The sequence below is a fragment of the Symphalangus syndactylus genome, chromosome 1 (assembly GCF_028878055.3).
Source record: "Symphalangus syndactylus isolate Jambi chromosome 1, NHGRI_mSymSyn1-v2.1_pri, whole genome shotgun sequence".
Lineage (NCBI taxonomy): Eukaryota > Metazoa > Chordata > Mammalia > Primates > Hylobatidae > Symphalangus > Symphalangus syndactylus.
In genome coordinates, this window is record NC_072423.2 from 8480185 (window position 1) to 8501641 (window position 21457).

A 21457-nucleotide genomic window follows, 5' to 3' on the forward strand; every position below is an offset into this window, starting at 1 on the left:
TTCCCCAACTTGGGCAGACATTGGTGATGGGAGAGGCAAAGCAAGGATGGGAAGGAAAGGCAAGGAAGGGTAATAAAGCAAATCTAAGTCCCAACCTCAGTCTCAGCAGCCACTCGGTGCTGGCCTGGAGCCCAGACTCTCCCACATCCCCGGCTCGCTGAGTCATGTGATGGTGGGATGACTCACATGACTGTGGAATGACGCATGACACTAGGGTGACTCACTGAGGGGGTTGGTGACACACGTGTGGGGGAGGAAGACGCACATGTGGGTGATGGCGACACGTGTAATGGTACTGGTGACACGTGTGAGGATGATGGTGACATGAGAGTGACCCTGATGTACATGACAGTGACTCTGGCACATGTGAGGTGCTTACAGAATGGCATCTCCAGAACCTTGGGCTTAGGGCTGGCACCCTGTGCCCTCCTCAGCCACGTTCCCCCTTGCTGTGCAGGATGTGGGTTCCGGGCCTTCCCCAGTGCAGTGGCCCCCTTGGGGTGAGGCCCAAGCAGGGCAAGGCCTGCGGCTGCCCCAGGCGTGGAGGAGTCAAACGGACAAGGGGGCGGCGCAGGCGGCATGGAGTTCCCGCTTCCTCGGGAGCCTCCCCATGCCCCTCTCTATGCACGCGTTTCCTTCTCCCTCCAGAAAATGTGTTCTTGAATTAATAAGAAAATCAGACTGAATGCCCCGGAAGAGAACAGCTAATCTGTACTTTAAATATTATTATTATCTAGGATCTTTGCCATTAGTGACACACTTAGACTAGGAATTTTCGATTTTGTCTGGAATGCCAGGTGTCCTTGGCGGTTCAGCCACGCTCCAGGTGCTGAGCATTCCAGGTGTGCCAGGCGCGCTGGGTGTTCCGGGAGTTCTGGGGATCCTGGACATTCCGGGTGTGCCAGGCATGCTGGGTGTTCTGGGAATTCTGGGAATTCTCGGCATTCTGGGTATTTCAGGTGTTCTGGGCATTCTGGGCATTCTGGGTATGCCAGGCATGCTGGGTGTTCTGGAATTCTGGGTGTTCTGGGAATTCTGTGCATTCTGGGTACTCCGGGGGTTCCGGGTGTTCTGGGAATTCTGGATGTTCTGGAAATTCTGGGCGTTCTGGGTACCGGGTGTTCCGGGAATTTTGGGCATTCTGGGTGTTCTGGGCGTTCCAGGCATTCTGGGCGTTGTGGGCATTCTGTGTGGCCAAAGCGCCTGAGGATGCCATGTGTTGAACTGGGCCTCAGCAGAAGTTCTTCTGCCAGTTTGCTTTCAGAGATGCCTCTGAATCTGTGAGTTGCTTTATCAAAGAATGGCTAATTCCCAAATTGATTTACAGATAATTAATCTTCGATGAATTGACTCAATGTCCAGTCTTTCACTAGAATTTCTTAAATTAAATTTTTAATTTTGAGATAATTGCAGATTCACCTGCAGTTGTAAGAAAAAATACAGGAGCACCCTTGCACCCTTTACCCAATTTTCCCCATGGCAGCCCCAAAACTGTGGAACATCTTCACCCTGGGGACAGCGACAGGGACACATCCAGACACAGAGCTCCCTCCAAACAGGTCCCTCCTGCAGCCCTTCACAGCCAGCCCACCTGCCCAAACTCAAGCTCCAGCACCCGTCATTCTGCAACCTATTTCTCTAGCTTATCGTTTCAAGAATGTCCTGTGAGTGAGATCATGCACGGCCTAACCTTTGGGCTATACACTGTAAAACCATTTTCTTTCAGCATAACTCCCTGGAGAGTCACACAAGTCATTACATGTGTGTTCCTTTTCATTTCTGAGTAGTATCCCACCCACGCCCAGTCGTTTATCTGTTCTCCTGTTGAAGAATGGCTGGGCTGATTCTAGGTTTTAACTGCACTGTTTCTACATGCATGCAGATTTTTGTGTGAGCGTACATTTCCATTTCTCTGGGTCAAATGCCCAATGTACCATTGCTGGGCAGTATGGTGGCTTCATATTTAGTTGTGTAAGAAATTGCAAAATTTTTCCAGAGTCACTGAACATTTTGCATTCCCACCAACAGTGCATGAAGGATGTAGTTTCTCTGAATTCGTGACAGCAGTTGTTGAGATATTTTTGTTTTTGGCATTGTGATATCTGTGTAGTGACGTTTCATTTGGTTTTAGTTTGCATTTCCCTAATGAATTATAATGCAGAAAATCTTTCCATGTGCTTGACCTCATCTGTATATGTTATTTAATAAAATGTCTGTTCATGTCTCTTGCCCATTTTCTAATTGGATTGTGTTTCTTTTTTATGTTGAATTTTGATAGTTTTTTTTTTTAAGTTCTAGGGTACCTGTGCACAATGTGCAGATTTGATACATAGGTATACATGTGCCATGTTGGTTTGCTGCATCCATCAACTCATCATTTACATTAGGTATTTCTCCTAATGCTATCCATCCCCTAGCACCCTCCCCTCTACAGGCCCTGGTGTGTGATGTTCCCAGGCCCCGGTGTGCGATGTTCCCCGCCCTGTGTCCAAGTGATTTCATTGTTCAATTCCCACCTGAGTGAGAACATGCAGTGTTTGGTTTTCTGTCCACAATTGTGACGGTTTGCTGAGAATGATGGATTCCAGCTTCATCCATGTCCCTGCAAAGGACATGAACTCATCCTTTTTATGGCTGCATAGTATTACATGGTGTATATGTGCCACACTTTCTTATATGATGTGATAATGCTTGTTGAGGATTTTGCATAAGTTCATGAGTGATAGGTGTTTATAGTTTTCCTTTTTGTGCTGCTTTGTCTAGTGTTGGTAGCAGGGCAATAGCAGATGCATAAAATGTGCTGGGAAGTACCCCCTTCACTTGGCATTTCTGGAAGCCATTGTGTAAACCTGGTAGTTCTTCTTTCAAGTGCTTGGTAGTATTCTCCTGTAAAACCATGTATGCCTGGAGATTTCTTTGTGGGGAGTTTTTGTTTATTTGTTTTTGTTTTTGTTTTTTTGAGATGGAATCTCACTCTGTTGCCAGGCTGGAGTGCAGTGGCACGATCTTGGCTCACTGCAACCTCCGACTCCCTGGTTCAAGTGATTCTCCTGCCTTAGCCTCCCAGGTAGATTACAGGCATGTGCCACCATGCTCAGCTAATTTTTGTATTTTTAGTAGAGACGGGGTTTCACCATGTTGCCCAGGATGGTCTTGATCTCCTGACCTCGTGATCCACCCGCCTCAGTCTCCCGAAGTGCTGGGATTACAGGAGTGAGCCACCGCGCCAAGCAGAAGGTTTTAAATTATAAATTCAATTTTTATAATGATTATCAGATTATTCAGATAATTTATTTTGCCTTGATTGAGTTTGATACCTTGTGGTTTTTAAATAATTAGTCATTTTCTTTGAAGTTGTGGAATTCATGAATCTAAACCTGTTGATAATGTTCTCTCATTATCCTTTTACTGTGTCTGGGATTTGTAATGATATCCTTTGTTTCATTCCTGACACTGGGGATTCACGTCTTCTCTTTTGTGTTGTGTTCGCCTTGTTGGAGGCTTATGAATTTTACTGACTTTTTTTCAAATCACCAGTTTTTGGTTGATCACTTCTCTATTGTTTTCCTGTTCTCAGTTTTATTGGTTTCTGCTCTTATCTTTATAATTTCCTTACTTCTGCTTACTTAAAATTTATTTTTTCCTACTTTCTTGGGGCAGAAATTAATAATTTGAGAACTGCCCTACTTTTTCCTCCACTTCAATGTAAGCGTTTTATTGTTGTAAATTTTCCTCTCAGCATTGCTTTAGCTGCGTTCTGTATATTTTGATATGTTTTTTCATTTTAATTCAGTTTTATATATTTGTATTTGCTTTGAGACTTTGTCTTAGATCTGTGGCTTATTAAGAATTGCATTCTTAATTTCCAGATATTTGAGATTTTCCTGATGTCTTAGTATTTGTGATTTATAATTTGGTTGTATTGCGGTCAGAGATGCTTGTATAATATCAATTCCTTCTGACTGGTTGAGGTTTGATTGTGGCACAGGAGATGGTCAGTCTTGGTGACTCTTCTAGGGGTGCTTGGAAAACACGTGTATGTGACGCTTCTGCTGCTGCTGTTGGCCATGTCACACCTGCCATCAGATCCTTGTCAGGCAATTGTATTGCTCAGCTTCTGGGTCGCTGCTGACTTCATATCTGGTAGCTCTCCTTAGGGAGGGCAGGGAGTGTTAGAGTCCGCAAAGATAACTGTGGATTTGTCTCTTTCTCCTTTTATGTTTAAATTTTTGCTTCATGTATGATGAAGCTGTATTTTTTATTGTGGATACATTTAAGATTATTATGTCTTTGCTAGCCGGTAAAAATGATTCTGGATCTTTTTATAATTAGGTAATGTCATTATTCGTATCAAGTATTTTCTCTGCTCTGAAGTTTATTTTATCTTAACATAGCCACTCCTTTTTATAATTAGGTAATGTCATTTTTTGTATCAAATATTTTCTCTGTTCTGAAGTTTGTTTTATATTAATGTAGCCACTCTTTCTTTTTTGTTGTTTTTAACGTTGCACAATATTCCTATTCTCGACCTTTTACTTGTAACCTATGTGTGTTGCAGAATTTGAAGTGGGTTTTTTGAAAATGGCATATACCAAAAGATGAAGTGAGCTGCAGGGTAAAGATGGTAGACTAGGCCTTCTAGGAAGTGACATTGACAAAAAGTCCTTAGTGACACAGAACACAGCAATTTAAGGTGTTCACTCTTGTTAGAGTCGGGGTGACTCAAGTGAGCAGAGTCAATTTTGTGAAAAATCCTGAAACTATATTGAGGAGCTTGAGGTTTAACTGAGAGCAACAGAAACAACCGTTGAGGATATTGTGGAGGAGACAGTGTGATGAGTGATGCACTTTAGAAATATGTCTCTCATTTCTGTATCTGAGAAAAATCAATGCAGGGATGTCAACTAGGAAGGCACTGAGGTGTTCTGGAAAGCAGCTGAGTGCAGTTTTGACGAGATATTATAGGACCTGGGGTGGCTGAGGTGCCTGGGAGTTTCAGGTTTGAGGAGTAGCAGGGAAGGCCTGGGTGACTGGGGTCGAGGGGAGTGGAGAAGCAGCCCCAGGAGGAGGAGCAGTGTTGATTTGCAGTGGCAGGAGGAAGGAAGCTGGGGTTAGGGTGCATGTACCTAGTGGACTCTGGACTTCCCCAGGGCATGCAGGGAGTTGGGTGAAGATCTCCAGAGCAGGAGAATGATGGGGGTTTCCAGAATGGCAGGCAATAATTGCTCAGGAGAGGGAATGAGGTCGCTCAGATGGGAGTGTACAGGGTCAGAAGAGGGGAGATCTCAAGGTTGAAGGGGAAGGAAGAACAAGAGGAGAGTGCTGGGGAGAGAGGGGCCAGGAGGAGAGGCCAAAGGTAAGAGTCGCAGCCCTCAGTAAGGTCACAGGCTTCAGCCAGAGGAGGTTGTTATTGACCCTTGAGAAGACAGGCTTAGGAAAAGAGTGGAGCAGAAACCAGCATTGAGCATGTTTTTATTTATTTATTTATTTATTTATTTTTTTATTATACTTTAGGGTTTTAGGGTACATGTGCACAATGTGCAGGTTTGTTACATATGTATCCATGTGCCATGTTGATTTCCTGCACCCATTAATTCGTCATTTAGCATTAGGTGTATCTCCTAATGCTGTCCCTCCCCCCTCCCCCCACCCCACAACAGTCCCCGGAGCGTGATGTTCCCCTTCCTGTGTCCATGAGTTCTCATTGTTCAATTCCCACCTATGAGTGAGAACATGCGGTGTTTGGTTTTTTGTCCTTGCGATAGTTTACTGAGAATGATGTTTTCCAGTTTCATCCATGTCCCTACAAAGGACACGAACTCATCATTTTTTATGGCTGCATAGTATTCCATGGTGTATATGTGCCACATTTTCTTAATCCAGTCTATCGTTGTTGGACATTTGGGTTGGTTCCAACTCTTTGCTATTGTGAATAGTGCCGCAATAAACATACGTGTGCATGTGTCTTCATAGCAGCATGATTTATAGTCCTTTGGGTGTATACCCAGTAATGGGATGGCTGGGTCAAATGGTATTTCTAGTTCTAGATCCCTGAGGAATCGCCACACTGACTTCCACAATGGTTGAACTAGTTTACAGTCCCACCAACAGTGTAAAAGTGTTCCTATTTCTCCACATCCTCTCCAGCACCTGTTGTTTCCTGATTTTTTAATGATGGCCATTCTAACTGGTGTGAGATGGTATCTCACTGTGGTTTTGATTTGCATTTCTCTGATGGCCAGTGATGAGGAACATTTCTTCATGTGTTTTTTGGCTGCATAAATGTCTTCTTTTGAGAAGTGTCTGTTCATGTCCTCTGCCCACTTTTTGATGGGGTTGTTTGTTTTTTTCTTGTAAATTTGTTTGAGTTCATTGTAGATTCTGGATATTAGCCCTTTGTCAGATGAGTAGGTTGCAAAAATTTTCTCCCATTGTGTAGGTTGCCTGTTCACTCTGATGATAGTTTCTTTTGCTGTGCAGAAGCTCTTTAGTTTAATGAGATCCCATTTGTCGATTTTGGCTTTTGTTGCCATTGCTTTTGGTGTTTTAGACATGAAGTCCTTGCCCACGCCTATGTCCTGAATGGTATTGCCTAGGTTTTCTTGTAGGATTTTAATGGTTTTAGGTCTAACATATAAGTCTTTAATCCATCTTGAATTAATTTTTGTATAAGGTGTAAGGAAGGGATCCAGTTGCAGCTTTCTACATATGGCTAGCCAGTTTTCCCAGCACCATTTATTAAATAGGGAATCCTTTCCCCATTTCTTGTTTTTGTCAGGTTTGTCAAAGATCAGATAGTTGTAGCTATGTGGCATCATTTCTGAGGGCTCTGTTCTGTTCCATTGATCTATGTCTCTGTTGTGGTACCAGTACCATGCTGTTTTGGTTACTGTAGCCTTGTAGTATAGTTTAAAGTCAGGTAGCGTGATGCCTCCAGCTTTGTTCTTTTGGCTTAGGATTGACTTGGCGATGCGGGCTCTTTTTTGGTTCCATATGAACTTTAAAGTAGTTTTTTCCAATTCTGTGAAGAAAGTCATTGGTAGCTTGATGGGGATGGCATTGAATCTATAAATTACCTTGGGCAGTATGGCCATTTTCACGATATTGATTCTTCCAACCCATGAGCATGGAATGTTCTTCCATTTGTTTGTATCCTCTTTTATTTCATTGAGCAGTGGTTTGTAGTTCTCCTTGAAGAGGTCCTTCACATCCCTGGTAAGTTGGATTCCTAGGTATTTTATTCTCTTTGAAGCAATTGTGAATGGGAGTTCACTCATGATTTGGCTCTCTGTTTGTCTGTTATTGGTGTACAAGAATGCTTGTGATTTTTGTACATTAATTTTGTATCCTGAGACTTTGCTGAAGTTGCTAATCAGCTTAAGGAGATTTTGGGCTGAGACAATGGGGTTTTCTAGATATACAATCATGTCATCTGCAAACAGGGACAATTTGACTTCCTCTTTTCCTAATTGAATACCCTTTATTTCCTTCTCCTGCCTGATTGCTCTGGCCAGAACTTCCAGCACTATGTTGAATAGTAGCGGTGAGAGAGGGCATCCCTGTCTTGTGCCAGTTTTCAGAGGGAATGCTTCCAGTTTTTGCCCATTCAGTATGATATTGGCTGTGGGTTTGTTGTAGATAGCTCTTATTATTTTGAGATACGTCCCATCAATACCTAATTTATTGAGAGTTTTTAGCATGAAGGGTTGTTGAATTTTGTCAAAGGCCTTTTCTGCATCTATTGAGATAATCATGTGGTTTTTGTCTTTGGTTCTGTTTATATGCTGGATTACATTTATTGATTTGCGTATGTTGAACCAGCCTTGCATCCCGGGGATGAAGCCCACTTGATCATGGTGGATAAGCTTTTTGATGTGCTGCTGGATTCGGTTTGCCAGTATTTTATTGAGGATTTTTGCATCAATGTTCATCAAGGATATTGGTCTGAAATTCTCTTTTTTGGTTATGTCTCTGCCAGGCTTTGGTATCAGGACGATGCTGGCTTCGTAAAATGTGTTAGGGAGGATTCCCTCTTTTTCTATCGATTGGAATAGTTTCAGAAGGAATGGTACCAGTTCCTCCTTGTACCTCTGGTAGAATTCAGCTGTGAATCCATCAGGTCCTGGACTCTTTTTGGTGGGTAAGCTATTGATTATTGCCACAATTTCAGAACCTGTTATTGGTCTATTCAGAGATTCAACTTCTTCCTGGTTTAGTCTTGGGAGGGTGTATTTGTCGAGGAATTTATCCATTTCTTCCAGATTTTCTAGTTTATTTGCATAGAGGTGTTTGTAGTATTCTCTGATGGTAGATTGTATTTCTGTGGGATCGGTGGTGATATCCCCTTTTTCGTTTTTTATTGCATCTATTTGATTCTTCTCTCTTTTCTTCTTTATTAGTCTTGCTAGCGGTCCATCAATTTTGTTGATCTTTTCAAAAAACCAGCTCCTAGATTCATTAATTTTTTGAAGGGTTTTTTGTGTCTCTATTTCCTTCAGTTCTGCTCTGATTTTAGTTATTTCTAGCCTTCTGCTAGCTTTTGAATGTGTTTGCTCTTGCTTTTCTAGTTCTTTTAATTGTGATGTTAGGGTGTCAATTTTGGATCTTTCCTGCTTTCTCTTGTGGGCATTTAGTGCTATAAATTTCCCTCTACACACTGCTTTGAACGTGTCCCAGAGATTCTGGTATGTTGTGTCTTTGTTCTCGTTGGTTTCAAAGAACATCTTTATTTCTGCCTTCATTTCATTATGTACCCAATAGTCATTCAGGAGCAGGTTGTTCAGTTTCCATGTAGTTGAGCGGTTTTGACTGAGTTTCTTAATCCTGAGTTCTAGTTTGATTGCACTGTGGTCTGAGAGACAGTTTGTTATAATCTCTGTTCTTTTACATTTGCTGAGAAGAGCTTTACTTCCAACTATGTGGTCAATTTTGGAATAGGTGTGGTGTGGTGCTGAAAAAAATGTATATTCTGTTGATTTGGGGTGGAGAGTTCTGTAGATGTCTATTAGGTCCACTTTATGTAGAGCTGAGTTCAATTCCTGGATATCCTTGTTAACTTTCTGTCTCGTTGATCTGTCTAATGCTGACAGTGGGGTGTTAAAATCTCCCATTATTATTGTGTGGGAGTTTAAGTCCCTTTGTAGGTCACTGAGGACTTGCTTTATGAATCTGGGTGCTCCTGTGTTGGGTGCATATATATTTAGGATAGTTAGCTCTTCTTGTTGAATTGATCCCTTTACCATTATGTAATGGCCTTCTTTGTCTCTTTTGATCTTTGTTGGTTTAAAGTCTATTTTATCAGAGACTAGGATTGCAACCCCTGCCTTTTTTTGTTTTCCAGTTGCTTGATAGATCTTCCTCCATCCCTTTATTTTGAGTCTATGTGTGTCTCTGCACGTGAGATGGGTTTCCTGAATACAGCACACTGATGGGTCCTGACTCCTTATCCAGTTTGCCAGTCTGTGTCTTTTGATTGGAGCATTTAGCCCATTTACATTTAACGTGAATATTGTTATGTGTGAATCTGATCCTGTCATTATGATGTTAGTTGGTTATTTTGCTCGTTAGTTGCTATAGTTTCTTCCTAGCCTCGATGGTCTTTACAATTTGGCATGTTTTTGCAGGGGCTGGTAGCGGCTGTTCCTTTCCATGTTTAGTGCTTCCTTCAGGAGCTCTTTTAGGGCAGGCCTGGTGGTGACAAAATCACTCAGCGTTTGCTTGTCTGTAAAGTATTTTATTTCTCCTTCACTTATGAAGCTTAGTTTGGCGGGATAGGAAATTCTGGGTTGAAAATTCTTTTCTTTAAGAATGTTGAATATCGGCCCCCACTCTCTTCTGGCTTGTAGAGTTTCTGCTGAGAGATCAGCTGTTAGTCTGATGGGCTTCCCTTTGTGGGTAACCCGACCTTTCTCTCTGGCTGCCCTTAACATTTTTTCCTTCATTTCCACTTTGGTGAATCTGACAATTATGTGTCTTGGAGTTGCCCTTCTCGAGGAGTATCTTTGTGGCGTTCTCTGTATTTCCTGAATCTGAATGCTGGCCTGCCTTGCTAGATTGGGGAAGTTCTCCTGGATAATATCTTGCAGAGTGTTTTCCAACTTGGTTCCATTCTCCCCATCATTTTCAGGTACACCAATCAGACGTAGGTTTGGTCTTTTCACATAGTCCCAAATTTCTTGGAGGCTTTGTTCATTTCTTTTTATTCTTTTTTCTCTAAACTTCCCTTCTCTCTTCATTTCATTCATTTCATCTTCTATCAGCGATACCCTTTCTTCCAGTTGATCGCATCTGCTACTGAGGCTTCTGCATTCTTCGCGTAGTTCTCGAAACTTGGCTTTCAGCTCCATCATCTCCTTTAAGCCCTTCTCTCCATTGGTTATTCTAGTTATCCATTCTTCTAATTTTTTTTCAAAGTTTTTAACTTCTTTGCTATTGTTTTGAATTTCCTCTCATAGCTCAGAGTAGTTTGATCGTCTGAAGCCTTCTTCTCTCAACTCATCAAAGTCATCCTCCATCCAGCTTTGTTCCGTTGCTGGTGAGGAACTGCGTTCCTTTGGAGGAGGAGAGGTGCTCTGTTTTTTAGAGTTTCCAGTTTTTTTGGTCTGTTTTTTCCCCATCTTTGTGGTTTTGTCTACTTTTTGTCTTCGATGATGGTGATGTACAGATGGGTTTTTGGTGTGGATGTCCTTTCTGTTTGTTAATTTTCCTTCTACCAGACAAGACCCTCAGCTGCAGGTCTGTTGGAGTTTACTAGAGGTCCACTCCAGACCCTGTTTGGCTGGGTGTCAGCACCGGTGGCTGCAGAACAGCGGATTTTCGTGAGACCACAAATTCAGCTGTCTGATAGTTCCTCTGAAAGTTTTGTCTCAGAGGAGTACCCGGTTGAATGAGGTGTCAGTCTGTCCCACTGGGGGGGTGCCTCCCAGTTAGGCTGCTCAGGGGTGAGGGACCCACTTTAGGAGGCAGTCTGTCCGTTCTCAGATCTCCAGCTGCGTGCTGGGAGAACCACTACTCTCTTCAAAGCTGTCAGTCAGACAGGGACATTTAAGGCTGTGGAGGTTCTCGCTGAGTTTTTGGTTGTCTGTGCCCTGCCCCCACAGGTGGAGCCTACAGAGGCAGGCGGGCCTCCTTGAGCTGTGGTGGGCTCCACCCAGTTCGAGCTTCCTGGCTGCTTTGTTTACCTAAGCAAGCCTGGGCAATGGCGGGCGCCCCTCCCCCAGCCTCGTTGCCGCCTTGCAGCGTGATCTCAGACTGCTGTGCTAGCAATCAGCAAGACTCTGTGGGCATAGGACCCTCCGAGCCAGGTGCGGGACACAATCTCCCAGTGTGCCGTTTTCCAGGCCCGTTGGAAAAACGCAGTATTAGGACGGGACTGACCCGATATTCCAGGTGCCGTCTGTTTCCCCTTTCTTTGACTAGGAAAGGGAACTCCCTGACCCCTTGCGCTTCCCGAGTGAGGCAATGCCTCGCCCTGCTTTGGCTCGCGCACAGTGCGCTTCACCGACTGTCCTGAACCCACTGTTAGGCACTCCCTAGTGAGATGAAACCGGTACCTCAAGCAGAAATGCAGAAATCACCCATCTTCTGTGTCGCTGGGGCTGGGAGCTGGAGACCGGAGCTGTTCCTATTCGGCCATCTTGGCTCCACCCTATCGCATTGAGCATGTTGAGCTTCATCCAAGTGTGGGCGTGGAATTGGTGGGACTCTGCAGTGTTTAAAGTGTTGACCCTGAAGACTGTGGGTGTGCGTAATCCAGTCTGAATAGGAAGAGCTTTCTGCTCAGGGAGCTTCAGTGTAATCGAGTATTGTAAGGGGTCAGAATTCAGCTGGAGAGAGGTTCCTGGGCCAGAACGTGCTCCTGCTTGTCTGTCCACTGAAGAATTGTAATGTTTGCAGAGAGCTTTGCCATCCCTTGCTTTGTTTGCCATTTTCACCCAGGGCTGATTAGAGACATGAGGTAGGGAGACGGGCTGGAGTGCCTGGGGCCATGTAGGAAGAAAATGTGCAAGAGATCCTGAGAATTATGTATTTGGGGCTTCTGAACTAAATGGACAAATTGCATGATTTCACTTCTGGTTGTCCACTGTCACAGAGGCACAAGACACTTCAAGATCATAGTGAGTTAACTGTACTGAGGAAGCATGTCGGAAAAGCCATCGTTTTACCCAAAGACAACGAAAAATACCAAGAAACAAAAAGATCCATATATTTCTATTTCATCAATTATTTTAGCCATCTGGGGCCGAGGATACGGCCTTCTCCACATCGCCTCATTGGTGGCTGGAGGAAGACGCATTGGTTTTGAAGTATGTGACACCTGTTCCCACCCCACTGAACCGAGACTTCTGTGATCTGATGTGTCGCTCTCCCCACCATCCTGGGCCTCCCTCGTTAATGTTCTCCCATATAACGAGGAAGGTGGGTGTTAGGCATTGGCAGTGAATCCTTGTCATCCATAAAAACTGAAGAAGTTGGGGTTTGCCTGTCATCACTCAATAAAGTATCCTGTTGGTAACACTAGTTTTTCATAATAATGCAGGTTGTTGCTGAAAAGTGATTTGGTCACTGTACATTAAAGTATTTTCAATAACAGCACTTAAAAAAAAATCACCAAAATAGAGAAATACAGTACATGCTGATGAAGAAGAGGGTGGCGAAATCTAATGACCTAGATTTTCTTTAAAAATCATAGTGGAATGTCAGCTCTATGGCTCTGGGAGTCTTGCTGATGTGTCTTTTCATTGCCTTGCCCCTTGCTCCTGTCAGCCACTTATCAGGAGGAGGCTGCAGGCGGAGTGTGGACTTGGCCTTGTGTCAGGAGGAGGCTGCAGGCGGAGTGTGGACTTGGCCACTCACCAGGAGGAGGCTGCAGGCGGAGAGGGTGGACTTGGCCACCCATCAGGAGGAGGCTGCAGGCGGAGTGTGGACTTGGCCTTGCGTCAGGAGGAGGCTGCGGAAGAGTGTGGACTCCTTCACCGCTGCCTTCCTGCCACACTGAGACTCTGCAAATGAGAGTTGGGATGTAGGACTCCTCAGTGGGACAGCCCCTTTCTTACACAGAACTGCTAGACTCTGGACACATTATTTAGCCCATTAGAACTTCTTTTTCTTCATTTTTAAAGTATCGGCTTGCTTTCTTCACAGAATTAGATTATTTTTAAACCATCTGCATCTATCTACATGCACCATCTGTAAAGTATAAAATTGCATACAGGTGTGACTATTAATGTTATCTTTGAACATCATACAACAATACAAACAATATAGGATGAAGCACCAACATGAAACTGCAGATTATGGAGGCAAACTGTCAGAGGCCTGAGGGGTACAGAATGCTTTTGAGATCTTGAGCAAATAACCAAGCTGCTCTGAACCTTAGTTTCCTTGTTTGTGATATGAAGGGTTTGGATTATGTGTTTCTTCCACTTCAGTGATTCTCTGAGTGGGAAAAGCTATAAGTGGTACAGGAGTTCAAAGAAAAAGAAATCAATAATGTGAGACTAATATGAGGCAAAAAGGAATAAAAATTGCAGTGGAGAGAAGAGAGAAAAGAATGCAATGAAGTAGATCAGGACACAACAGAAGGGAGACCAAATTAGGCTGAAATAAAGCAAATCTTCCATTTAAAATGGTGACTGATTTGCCCTTTTGCAACTTTCCATTTGAATACTGATAAGAGTGTGCTCACCAAGACAGTGGCAGATTCGTAAGGCCAAGGAAGTACTCAAGACTTGTCAGTAGTATATTAAGTAAAAATATACTATTACCTATTTTTATTTCAGGAATATAACGGTTGTTCAAGAAGGAGAAATCAATTAGTGTGATTTTTACATTAGAAGTTTAGACTTAAAAAACCTGGTACTATCTCGATAGAAGTTAACAAAACTCAACATTCATTATTATTAATGATTCATAGTAAACTTAGAATAGAAAGATATGTAGTACTAGAAGGATATCAGGAATAGAAGGAATAATTTTTTAGCCAACATCATCCTTAATGGTAAATATTGACACAAGGCTTTAGACCTTGAGGGAGGCAATCCAGATATTTCTGTAGGGCAGGATTTTGCAGCTTTAGCGATGTTGGAGTTTGGGGCTGGATGATTTCTTGTAGTCGGGGCTGTCTTGTGCTCTGCAGGGTATGGAGCAGCCCCCCTGGTCCCACCCACCAGATGCCAGTGGCACCCCCTGTCCCAGTTGTAACAACCAAAAATGCTTGTGGACATCGCCATATGTCCGTGGGGACAAAATCATCCTGGTTGAGATCCTTGCTGTAAGACAGCAGGCATAAAACCTTCACAAAGTCCACAGCAGCCCTGTCTTGCGGACTCTGAAACGTGGTCCGAGTGCCCGAGGAACTGACTGTGATATTACTGAAGTTCGATTCATTTATATTTGAATAGCCACATGTGGTTAATGTGATCCTGTTGAACCTATTGAACCACTCAGGTTTCTGATGCCAAAATATTCCACTTCTAGAAAATCACACTAAAGCACCCATCAGAGGTACATTCAAAATGCTTGTTCCTGGCAGTGTAACTTTTGTTAATGAAAACATTAAAATAATTCAAAGTATCGAAGTAGGAGCTTTCATCACAATGTTTGTTACAGGTAAGTCAGGACTTGAGGGTCTGGGAAGCAAGGTCGGTTTGTGAGCCTGACGCTGGCAGTGATTTTCTTTGGATTCTCATGTACAATAACAGCACCAGGCAGAGTCTGCCCTTTGGGAAGCTATGGATTTGCCTTCATACAGTTTATTTTTTACCAATTTTAATGTCCTCCCACTATTGCACCCCTTTGCTCAGACTGGCAAAGCTTCTCATTACAGAAACATAATTATATGTTTTTAAGGTGCTTCTGTTCATTTAGAGAATTCCATATTATTCTAAGTGAGTCAAAAACCGACTGAGAATTGGGTGAAGAGAGTAAAGGCTTGTTTGATAACTGCCCGCCGTAGGCGAACGTTGTTTGATAACTGCCCGAATGTAAAGCCCAGTATTCACTCAGCTGATATTCTGGGAGAGTAACGATTGTATCTGGGGACTTTTGAAGTGGTCACAATTCTGAGATTCTTCTTTGGAATTATTTCCCAGGCTGTCGCAATCCACACTGCCACTCTTCTATCTCCTGAAAGATGTGATTCCGAGTGTTTGACGGGTCACAGTGGTCAGGAACCGAGGCCAGGATCAACGTCCTCTCTGCCTGCCACTGTCCTTGTAGCTCCCGCAGCTGGGCGGCACGCGTGCTCTGTCTGAGAGGACGGGAAGGCACCGCTGGGCAGCTGAGTCCCAGTGTGGCGTGCTCTCTGACGGCAGGTCCCTCTGATGGCTTGCCTGTCACCTGCAGAGTCCCCACGTCTCTGGGGACACCATGTGGCTCTGGCCATGGCACCATTCTGATGACAGAATCAGCATCAGCACCTGAGTTAAAACCTCAAATGCAACATACCAACATGGCACATGTGTGTATATGTAACTAACCTGCACGTTGTGCACATGTACCTTAAAACTTAAAGTATAATAATACAAAAAAAGAACATTAAAAAAAACCCTCAAATACAGAAATCTTTTCCTAAAATGGCTTGCTTTTAATTTTACCTTTAACATAATGTAATGTTCGTGATGGTCTTCCAAAATAAGAGTCAAATCTTGGAAAGGTCATGTGAGTAACTGGAAGCTATGGAGAATGGGGTGCCCCGAAGTGGCAGGACTCAAGTGACCCTCCAGCCCCAGCCTCCCAGATGGAGAGCATTTTTAAATGACAGGTTTTTTTGTACATAGTTGCGAAAAAGCAATTATTATTGAAGTTAAAAATGATCTACTTAGTTTCAAATATCTTTAGGAGATGTAAGAAGACAGAGAAGCAATCTTCTCAATGATTTAATCAGATCATTTAACCATCTTAAAAATATTCTGGGCCAGGCGCAGTGGCTCATGCCTGTCATCCCAGCAATTTGGGAGGCTGAGGTGGGTGGATCACCTGAGGCCAGGGGTTCGAGACCAGCCTGGCCAACATGGTGAAACCCCATCTCTACTAAAAATACAAAAAGTTAGCTGTGCTTGGTGGTGGGCACCTGTAATCTCAGCTATTCGGGAGGCTGAGGCAGGAGAATTGCTTGAACCTGGGAGGCGGAGGTTGCAGTGAGCTGAGATTGTGCCATTGCACTCCAGCCTGGGCAACAATGGTGAAATTCAGTCTCAAAAAAAAAAAAAAATTCTGCTTCAACATGGAAGGTTTGAGGTTTGTATGAAAATACAGTGGTAGAGGGTTTGTGGGGGAGGGGGGCTGCAGTTTTGTTTTTAGTTTTGCCATTTTTAAAATTTTTTAGTTTTTTTCATTTTCACAACCCTAATTCTTATATCAGGAATGTGAACTATACAGATAAGTGACTCAGTTTTTCTCTTTACTTAAAAATAGAGTATTCTCGTATCATGTAGTTATAGTCAAACGTTTTGAGGGAGTGTGCATCTGTATTTAGCATTTGGTGCATATACTAATATAATGAGATGTATTGCTTCCAAGATTCCGTGAGTACAGATCAAAATTCATGTATTATTTCATATTCATACAAAGAAGGATACACCCAGGCAGGATTTTGGAGAAAGACAAAGACGACGCAGCTGAGGGCCACAGAGAGCAAACAGTGTCTGTGCAGATCTTGATGATTAGTAAGCTATTTACTAAAAATTAGTAAAATTGTTTTATGATACATATCTAGCCAATGAAATTACTGTTGTTTCCATACAAAGAAACTGAAAATCAGAAAGTTTAAATGATTGGCCTTTGCCAAAAAGAGATCAAAAGATTCAAACACAAGGAGAAGGAGCGCTGGACAGGGAGACACACGTGTCCCTGAGCTTGGTGTAGCAGATGTCCTCGTGGGTGCTCCTCTGTGTTGTCTCCGTGGCAGCCTGGCAGGGCAGATGTGGCCACTCCAAGTTGCAGTCGAGTCTCGGGGACCCAAGTCCGGGGCCGACAGCGTCCAGGGACCCTCGTGCTGGACTTTGAGGTGGGAGGTTCACCCCAGGACTCCCAACTCTTAGCCTTGCATTTCTCACGTCCTCATCCTGATCATACCTTGCCGATGTTAATTCTGAGATTATTCTTAGTATCCCCTTTGCTTGTGGTCTTGAAATGAACAGTTTTCCAAAATAAGGGCACGTGGTGAGAAATCCTAAGTCCATTGAATGTGCTGATGGGCTGAACTACGGATGAAGACTCCCCATCACACTGGCTAATCTGGAGCAGTAGAGAATGCAGGCAGAAATGCCCCATCATCACAGAGGATGCAGGGAAATCGAATGTGAGAGTCGTAATTGTGTTTTCCTCGCCATTCTACTCCTTGATCAGTGGAGGTAATCACTCAACACAGTTAAGACAGCTAAATCACATTACCAACCTGCTCAAATTTGCCTGGCATATTAACTGCCTCTTCGAATTGTGCTCCATGCAAAGTGCTGGCTTCTCTCTCGGCAAGGTTATTGACATGTGTTCTTAAGATTGCAGGATGTTTTATTGACTTCATAATTATTCTGTGTGTGTGGTTAGTTTACTTTATATCTATGTGTAAGTTTATTTTATGCTCTTTAAAAGGTAATAAAACTAAATTATATATGATTCTCCAAGAGAAGAGAGGGTCTTCGAGAAGAGTGGAGAATTCTGACTTCCATTGTCTTGAGTCATTCATTTACAGAATATTGAGTTGTCACTGTCTGCTCGACGCTACAGGGAATTCGAGAAATGTGGCAGACAGGTCCTGCCTTCAGAAAGTTAAGGTAGGGTAGGGGAGATGAGAAACAGCAACAACACCTATTTAATAAAATGAGAGCATTGCTACAAGTGGTGCAGAATAGAACTGGAATTCAGGGGAAAAACCATTTTTTTTTTTTTAATGTCACAATTCAGAGAATTTTTACAAAGGCAGTGTTTAACTAGATTTGGAAAGATATGCACAATTTTAAGAAGCAGAAAAGAGAGAATAATATTTCTGAGGAAAGAAAGAAAAGGAGAAAGGAACTTTTCATGGGGGATGAGTGCTGTGTGCACGAATAGGTGAAGACACAAGCCCGAGGGCACGGTGGGCGGAGGTCTGGGAAGCCCGCACAGGCAGGTGTGGAGATTGCCCTGCAGCAGGCGACCCCACAGGCAGGTGTGGAGATTGCCCTGCAGCAGGCGACCCCTCAGGCAGGTGTGGAGATTGCCCTGCAGCAGGCGACCCCGCAGGCAGGTGTGGAGATTGCCCTGCAGCAGGCGACCCCTCAGGCAGGTGTGGAGATTGCCCTGCAGCAGGCGACCCCTCAGGCAGGTGTGGAGATTGCCCTGCAGCAGGCGACCCCGCAGGCAGGTGTGGAGATTGCCCTGCAGCAGGCGACCCCTCAGGCAGGTGTGGAGATTGCCCTGCAGCAGGCGACCCCTCAGGCAGGTGTGGAGATTGCCCTGCAGCAGGCGACCCCTCAGGCAGGTGTGGAGATTGCCCTGCAGCAGGCGACCCCTCAGGCAGGTGTGGAGATTGCCCTGCAGCAGGCGACCCTGAAATGCCAAATTATTTCTCTGACTTCGGACTCTCATGAACCCGGGTGGAGTGCTCGTGCTGCTGTGCGTTGATCGCACAATTTCCCTTCCTAATGGGAGCCTCAGTTTCCCGATCTGTCGAATGGGGTTGAAAACAGCCCCGTCTCGTGGCGTTGTGGGAGAATTCAGCAGGAGGACCCATGGGAGGGGCTGAGCACACTGCTTGGCCCTTGGTAAGTGGTCATTAGGCCTGAATTGTGTTTTGTGACGGCCAGAAGCAACCTGGACATGCAGAGTTGCTGAAATCACTCGGGGTGGGTGTGGACGCGGAGGAGGTGGGGTCCCCACAATAGTTTGCTGAGATCACTGGGGGCGGGTGTGGACGTGGAGGAGGTGGGGCCCGCACAGAGCATGTAGGTGAGAGAGGCAGCAGGGTGCCGAAGTCGTGCTGGAGAGAGAAGGGAGGACCCTGTAGGCCTGGCTAGGCGAGGACACAGGAGTTCATCAGATAGTGCAGACGGCCCACGTGAGCTAAGAAAACTCTGACCTGACGCTCAGAAGTGATTTTAACAAAGCAGTTTTTATAAAGTTATGAGAAGGAAAGCAAGCTGGGAAGGCTAAGTAGGAGTTCAAGTAACAGCAACGAGAGAGAATGGTGGAGAATGTTGGTAGTAAATCTCACACACACACACACACACACACACACCCCGGAATAATATGGTAGCAATTGCAGGGTCCAGGAATGTGTGACTGAAGAGCTCTGGGTGGACCTGTGCACATCACAGGCAGTGAGGAGGAGTCCAGGGAAGAGAGAGGAGCTCAAGCTGGAGGGCGGGCAGAGCTGGGGGCACCAGTGCAGGCTGGTTTTGGGAAGGATGGCAGGAGAGTTGCAGATGGAGAACAGTTTTAAGGAGCCGGTGATTTCACTTCCTGTAGCAGCGCCCAGCAGGAACAGGAGACTTGAGCTCTCACCTGGGAGGCGGCAGAGTCTTCGTGCACGGTCGGACGCCACCCTCAGTCTCTGACGCTTAGGGGTCCTCGTGGAAACGCAGGAAAAAGATCTCAAGGCCTTTTGAACATTAACACATTGTTTCTGTGTGGCTGGCCTTTCATTTTCCTATAATTCTAGTTGGAGAAACAATCATTTAAAAAATACAAACACACTTTGAATTTTGCTAAATGCTGCAGTTTAATAATAAGTATTACCCTAAAAGAAAATTTTAATTGATTTGATTGGAGAGACTTTGTGCATTTGAACTTATGATTCAGATTTCCAAATTAAGCTGCTACTTAAAATTCAAAATGCTATTATAGAAGGTATGCAGGGGCAGCGTCTACACTGACCACCTGCTGGTCTTTCCTCTACGGAGACTTCTGGGGAGGAAGGATCCCTGTCTGGAGACACTTCCCAGCCGTGTGAGCTAGCAGGAGGCCTGCAGAAGGGAGAGCAGGCACCCCTGGGAACCTCTCTGCCTGGTCCCTCCACACTCACAGACCTGAGCATTGCCCACTCTCATTATCCTGGGAGAGCAGTGTTTGTGTTTCCAGAGCCTTCCCCAAGAGGGAGAAGGACGCGGCTGGGGGGCAAGGAACGGGGAGGTAGTGATGGGAACAGGCTGGGATAAAGGCAGGAAGAAGGCAAAGGGCAGCGGAAGCCTGCGGGGCCACAGTCAGTGCTGCTCCGGGGGATGGGGGATGGCCAGGGACTGGGGGATGAGGGGCCTGTCCTGACAGGACACGGGGGCTGCTAGGCCCACCCTCCTGTGAGCTGACTTGGACTCATTCAAGGAGTAATGATTCTTTTCATGTGAGGGCAGCACTGCTCCACCAACAGCATCGATTTTGTTTTGTTTTTCTCTTTTAAAACATTTCTATTACAAAATACTCTTTTTAGGGAGATGTAAGGATTGAGGAAAGTCGGAAAACATACCAGGCCTGCCACCAAAACATACTCACTGTGAACATCTCACTGTGTATTTCTCTAATCATTTCTGAGCACAGAGTTTTGATGTGTTTATATAATTATAATCCCACACTACTAATACATTTATTTCCCTCTTTGTACTTAATGCATGCAGATTTTTTCATGTTATTGGTGTTTTTAAAAATCACAAACAAATTTTGCAGCTTAGTGATAAGTGCATGAAGAGAATGTTTGCTGCTCAGCTGAGGGAAGGGTGGTGCAGTCGAAAAAATGGGGGTCCCATTTGGGCTTGGACATTGCCATAAACTGTCCAAGGACACACCTGACAGGTGTGAGATTGAAACTGACTCTTACACAGCAATCAAAGTCAATTAGCAATGAATTGATCTGGGTAAGTCCCCAAAACCAAAGCAACTTCACTGACGTTTAAACTTGGATTGTGTAGCTGGAGGTGGACCAGTGGAACAGCATTGCAAATCAAATGGAGGAAGAGTCAGGCCAGCTCTGGAGGCTCAGTTACATCCTCGTTAACTAAGCTCCAGTGATCTAAACACTTAGTAAATGAAATTGATGGGTCTCAACAATGGAATCGATGTCTGTTGGGACAACAAATCAAAGCCCGTTGCAACACTGAGATTCTGTGCCAGCACCCCAGGTGGACCTCTGGGTGTTTACTCCAGAAAATAGCCTCAAAATCAAAGTATTGTATTTCCTATAGTGATGTGTCCACATTTTCCTAGAGATGAGATGATCATATACACTGGAGAGACTAGCTTTTACATGCAAGTTGCAGAAATGTCCGCAGAAAACAAATAGAATTGTGTATTTCATATTTGAAATGGGGGGCTTGTGAAGTTACAGATACGTTTTCAAGGCTCAGGTGGATTCTAAAGTAATTCTAACATGTAACCTAAATTTTAAATGTTAAGACATGAATGTATTATGCCAATAGAACCATAAGCATCTTATGATGGCGTGATTAAACAGTAAAAGCCAAATTTTAAGACACATTATTCAACTCAC